The following is a 6,930-nucleotide window of genomic DNA, read 5'->3' as shown; positions in this document are numbered from 1 at the left end:
TGTTATTTGCGTTGGTGGTCCGTTGTGTCATAAATAATGTGTTGGTGCACTGGGATAGTGGGATATCATAGGGTTAGCAAGTGCGTTGTGAGTAAAGGCTTCTAAGTGTAATGATTGTTTGGTTCATGTACCTTCAGTCCAATTTGTAGATTGTTTCATATCTCTAGTCAAAATTGATTAGAAAGTTTTGATGTAGAAATTCCCGTTTTATGTTGGTCCAATAGTAGATCCTTTTTATCCTAAAGACTGGACCATTTGGTCATGGTTGTGCATATGGTGGAGTAGAATGAATAAAACTTCAGTGGATGGTTAGGGGGACCTTTCTCATATTGATATGTTTTGTTGATTATTAAGGAGTGGAATAGATTATCGTTTGACATGCATTTATTTAGCGTTCTGTTGTATTGAGAAGGGAAGTGGGCTCTATTTTATTGTGCTTCGTCATGAATTCAAGATTTGTTCAAAACCTGCTAATGCTCATCATTAATGGTCTTTATTTGCTTGTTTATCTGTTTAGTTTTAATGAAATCATTTTTTTGCTGATTGCCATGTCTAGGAAACCTAGAGATGCAACAGCTGCACCAATGGCTAGAACTTGTCCCATATTCTAAATCGCCATAAATGTTAAAATTTTCTCTCCTATTTTCCATTTAATTTTCATATACTTGATCCATTTTGTGTTTGTTTTTCCATTTAATTTTCATATACTTGATCCATTTTGTCTTCTTCTTCTTCTTCGCCTAACAAATTGCAATCTTCAGAAAATGCCAATGTTTTGTTTATGCCTCCATGCCATGGCAAATTGGTTCAAATTGGTTTAAAAAAATCAATCTTTACATCGTCATCAACCCCCATGCCATGGAAAATTAGTTCAAAAAAGAGAGTTTAAGCTTTAGATGAAAACAGAAATAAAAAGTGATATTACTAAACTTTTAGAGGCTATATTTGAGATTTTGCCATAAATTTATTGTAAAAAATGCCCATGGGCTTTTTCTATTAACCATAACAAAGTTTAGGTGCATTTGCGAAAAGTTTTGTAACATTGGTGCAATTTTGAATTATACTGAAAACATGGGAGCAATTTGAAAAATTAGCCTTTAGTTTTTTCATCGAGTTCTCACTACAATTTGATGTTCAAGCTTCAAAAACAAGGTTCGGAGTGCACTTATAATTTTTCTCCCTTTTTTTTAAGGGAAGACGCTAGTTTAAAAAAATATATCATCAATGCTTCTTTTTCACTTTATTTCATCGCATTTCATCATTAGATATATCATCAACAGTTTAGTTGTTTTTTGCATTGCATAAGTGTTTGTATTTCCCTAATTAGCTTCAATATTCATTTTAACACAGTGTTTTTTGCAGATTTCTCAACGGAACTCGCTTGTGCCCCGCCACCCGTGGTAAGTAAGTGACAAAAACAATGCAAATCGGGTAAATACCCGTGGTGAGTAAGTGATGCAAGCGCATCACATGTTATTTAATTTATTGAATGTAACACATTATTGTTCACACACTCACTTAGTTGTTGATATCTAGGACTGCTTTGTTGGAGTTTGGAGATCATGCTGAGCATGATTTTAATGTATGAGAATAGAAGTGTTCTTATTTTTGGAGTACGGAGCCCATGCTATGCATGGTAGTAGTTAGTGGGATATTGAAGTGTGTTTGTTGCAGGTACATGTTTGACATTTGTTTGATATGAATTATTTCGATGTATTGCAATGTTTGATGTGATTGTATCCATGCTTACATGTAGTTACTTTCAATTTGATTATGTCTTCCATGTGAAATTGTATACTGAAAGCATGCTTCAAATGAATGTATCGTGTCATGAATAGTTTGCACATGAAAATATTAAGTTATCAATGCATGCATCATAATTCTTGTGATTGTATGACATCATATATTGCATGATAAATTTGATATTTTGTTCATCATAGCATTCTGATGGTTCTCTTTTAACTGGTTAGGATACTATTCGTAACATCATACGACAGAATGACTGCAAACCGTGAATGGATGTACCGTAGGTTAGTGGACAATGAGTTATCGCATGAATATATGGATGGTGTCGATAGTTTTATTGAATTTGCAACGGCAAGTGTCAGTACGGTAGATCCCACAGGTCGGATTAGGTGTCCCTGCAAGATTTGTAAGAATAATCGATTTGTAGAACCTCATGGCGTTAGACATCACCTATACAGGAAGGGTTTTGTGAGTGATTATCAGAACTGGACGTTTCATGGAAAAGAATTTAGAAATGATTTTGATGCACGGGTGAATGTGATGCACGATAATCCATATACGAAATTGATATTTGATGCTGCAGGAACAGAACTGAGTTCTGCTATGAGTTCTAGTGATGTAAGAACTGCCGTAGATGAAGAATCACCAAACAATGCAGCTAGTAGATTTTATGATTTACTTAAAGATGCTGATGAGCCACTTTGGAACAGTTGTGAGAGTCACACTATCTTGTCTGCAGTTCTTCAACTAATGAATTTGAAGTCCGAGTATAATTTGAGTCAATCATGTTTTGACCGTTTGTGCATGATTGTGAAGAGTATGTTGCCTAAAGATGAGAAATTGCCACAAAATTTCTATCGTGCGAAAGTTATGGTCAACGCTCTAGGTATGGGTTACAAAAAGATTGATGCTTGTCCAAATCACTGCATGTTGTATTTCAAGGAGCAGGAAAATGACATATCATGCCTGTCATGTGGGCATCCTCGGTTCAAGCCAAAGACAAGAGGCAATGGTAGCACGAGATCAAAGGAAGTTTCATACAAGTCGCTCCGCTACTTTCCTATCACTCCTAGATTGCAGCGATTGTATATGTCTTCAAGGACAGCTAAACACATGAGATGGCATGCAAATAAAGTTCGACACGGTGAAAACAAGATCACGCATCCTGTTGACGATGAAGCTTGGAAGCACTTTGATCGTACTCATCGGAACTTCGCAATGGAAGTGCGAAATGTTAGACTCGGTCTATGTATAGATGGATTTAATCCATTTGGGGGTAGATCAACTCCATACTCATGCTGGCCAGTATTTGTAACTCCATACAACCTTCCACCAAGCTTGTGTATGAAACGTCCAAATCTTTTCTTGTCTCTGTTGATCCCTGGTCCGACCTCACCTGGCCAAAATCTTGATGTATATCTAAGGCCATTGATTGATGAATTAAAAGTACTGTGGGATGACGGTGTTACCACGTATGATGCCCACAAAAAACAAAATTTCAACATGAAGGCCGTTGTTCTATGGACAATCAGTGACTTCCCTGCATATGGTATGTTATCTGGTTGGAGAACACATGGGAGGTTGGCTTGTCCGTATTGCATGGAGGATTCCAAAGCTTTTAGATTGAGGCATGGAAGGAAGCCTTGCTGGTTTGATTGCCATCGTCGATTTCTACCCAGCGATCATCCGTTCTGACGTCAAAAGAATGCATTTACAGCAGGCACAACTGAAACAGAAGGTCCATCCTCAAGATTGTCTGGCATAGAGATTCTAAGAAGATTGCAATACTTTCCAGATGTATTAACAGATGCCCGCAGTCCTACACCCTTCCGTGGATTTGGGAAGGATCACAATTGGACGAAAAAATCTATTTTTTGGGAACTACCGTATTGGCCAACCCTATTGATACGACATAATTTGGATGTGATTACTATCAATCAGATGATGTCTGTGACTTCGCTTATGGTCACGATGTTGCGCATGATATGCATGTCATATCTCCATTGGCTGATGAAACATTCATAGAGGAATGTGATCCAAATGATGTACCAAGTGGATGGGCAAACAATGAAGAAGAAGAAAGTCAAACTAGTGACGAGGAAGAATTCTCAAGCTAGTGAGCAAAATCTTATACTACAAACCTCTATTTAAATGCATTGTAATACTTGATGTGAGTTGTATTGCAATATTTGTAGGCTTCGAATCGCTTCGCAACTACGGTGGAAGAAAATGATGCAAGGAAGGTGTGGCAGAAGGTGGCTGCCAATCGATTTGCAGATATGCTGCACACTATGAAGACTGCAGCAAAAAAAGCATCTGGCGTAGTAGATGATCCATTACTATGGAAGGGCCATGGTCCTATTACTATCAGGAGAGATTACTGGGATGAAATGTGCGATAAGTGGGCGGGAGATGCATTTAAAAATCGCTCTGCGAAGGCTTCACAAAATCGATTGAAGATGCCTGAAGCCCATCTACACACAGGTGGATCTAAGACATTTGGGAGCCACCTAAAGAAAATGGTAACTCATCAATATATAATATTAATTTTATAAGTATTGTTGCAAACTTGTGTACTAAATCTTTTGTCATTTAACTTCGCAGGAAGCAGAAAAAGGAGGCAGTGTACCATATAAGGATGTGTTTGTAGAAACACATAAACGGAAGACCACGGGAGTCTTCGTATCAGAGAAGGCGAGAACGACAACGGTATGTATTAATTCTATTAATAATCATTGCAATATATATGCAAGTTATCATAATGTTATTATTAATTATTAATGAATACTTTAAACATTATTTTGTAGGAGGCATATAAGCAACAGATGGTAGAGCGATATGGCGAAGACGCTACTCAGCATCCATCATTTGATCCTACAACATGGGTGACTGCAGCAGGTGAACCCAAAAAAGGTCGCGTGTTCGGGTTTGGGAGTAATATGAACACTTCACCAGTTATTGGTTCTTCCAGTTACGGCTCACCGACTTCTTGCACCGACATAAGCTCCAAGCAGCCGACTATTCTTTCCGGTGATGATGTACGCGAGATCATTAATGAATCACTGAATAACTACTTCCAATACACTGTCGCCCCCTTTCTTCGAAATGAGATCAAGGCCGCTGTTCAGGATAGGGGATCTTCGATTCCAGGTCCCTCTGAGGTATAATCACATATATAGTTTTTTTGACTGTCTTAAAGCACATCTGAGCATGGTAGAATCACATATAGAGTTTTTCTAGATGCCTTAGAACACATATGAACATGCTATAATCACATATTCAATTTTTTTACTGCCTTAGCACACATATGAGCATGATAGAATCACATATAAAGTTGTTTTGCCTGCCTTAGAGCACATATGAGCATGCTATATTCACATATTCAATTTTTTTACTGCCTTAGCACACATACGAGCATGATCGAATCACATATATAGTTTTTTGCCTGCCTTAAAGCACATCTGAGCATGATAGAATCACATATAGAGTTTTTTTAGATGCCTTAGAACACATATGAACATGCTATAATCACATATTCAATTTTTTGATTGCCTTAGCACACATATGAGCATGATAGAATCACATATATATATATATATATATATATATATATATATATATATATATATATATATATATAACTTTTTGTCTGCCTTAGAGCACATATGAGCATGATAGAATCACATATAAAATTTTTTTTACTGCATTAGAACACATATGAGCATGCTATAATCACATATTCAGTTTTTTGACTGCCTAAGAACACATATGAGCATATTATAATCACATATTCAGTTTTTTGACTGCCTTAGCACACATATGAGTATGCTATAATAACATATAGAGTTTTTTAACTGCCTTAGAACACATATGAACATGTTATATATCATTTATGATAGAATCACATATAAAATTTTTGGCTTTGCCTGCCTTAGAGCACATATGAGCATGCTATATTCACATATTCAACTTTTTTACTGCCTTAGCACACATACGAGCATGATCGAATCACATATATAGTTTTATGCCTGCCTTAAAGCACATCTGAGCATGGTAGAATCACATATAGAGTTTTTTTAGATGCCTTAGAACACATATGAACATGCTATAATCACATATTCAATTTTTTGACTGCCTTAGCACACATATGAGCATGATAGAATCACATATAGAGTTTTTTTATTGCCTTAGATCACACATGAGCACATGATAGAATCACATATAGTGTGTAATTTATTTCATTATATTTTGTTTATCAATACTGACTGTTATTTTCTTGTGTAGGCTGCTAGCGATAATTAGGGTAGTGGAGCTGAAGGGACAGATAAAGACAATGAACAAGAAGACGCACAAAATCTTGGCGATGATTAGAGGACTGTGTTGAAGAAGTTCTATTTTTTTTATTTTTCCTAATTGTAATTGTTGAATTGTAAATAATTAAACTTCTTAATTTTAAGGTGGAACGATTAATTGTTGTAGATACTTGTTATATGATTTTTTTGTGTGGTTTGTTTTTTATTTACAGGAAATATAAATTGTACAGGAAATAGAAATTGTACAGTTCTCGGTAATTAATTTTCAAATAATTTTTTTTAATTTTTTTTTCGTGTTTGCGACAGATTAGCGACGGAACCATTCGTCGCTATTCATATTAATCTAGCGACGGAATTAAATCTGTCGCCAATCCGTGGTCGCCGTTTAGTACCGGCGGATTGGCGACGGAATATAGTGCTCGTTATTCCGTCGCAATTAGCGACGGACCTGGCGACGGAATAATTCCGTCGCCAGTTAGCGTCGAAATATTCGCGACGTAAGCATACTGTCGCCTCGTTGTCGCTAATCCGTCGCTAACATGGTTAGCGACGGATTCGCGACGGATTGTGGTCATCGCTAATCTACTACTTTGTTGTAGTGGCTTTTCATTCTCCTCCTCCTTCGTTCTTTGCTTTTTCTTCTCTTCGTCATCCTTCTTCTTCTTCATCTTTAGTTCTTCCTCATGCTTCCTTTGATCTTCAGACTTAATATCTGATGGATATTGTTCCACATAATACAATTCCAACGCTTTGTCCATTTCTTTATCATTTTCAATCTTCATTATATTTTGGTACCTTTCATAATGCTTATATAGATGGGACTGGCGGATAATTTTAGTAACTCTCATGAAATCGAACTACAAGGGATTTC

Source organism: Nuphar pumila, chromosome 1 (genome assembly GCF_984573655.1).
Source record: "Nuphar pumila chromosome 1, dmNupPumi1.hap1.1, whole genome shotgun sequence".
NCBI classification, from domain to species: Eukaryota; Viridiplantae; Streptophyta; class Magnoliopsida; order Nymphaeales; family Nymphaeaceae; genus Nuphar; species Nuphar pumila.
This window is presented reverse-complemented; position numbering follows the sequence as displayed.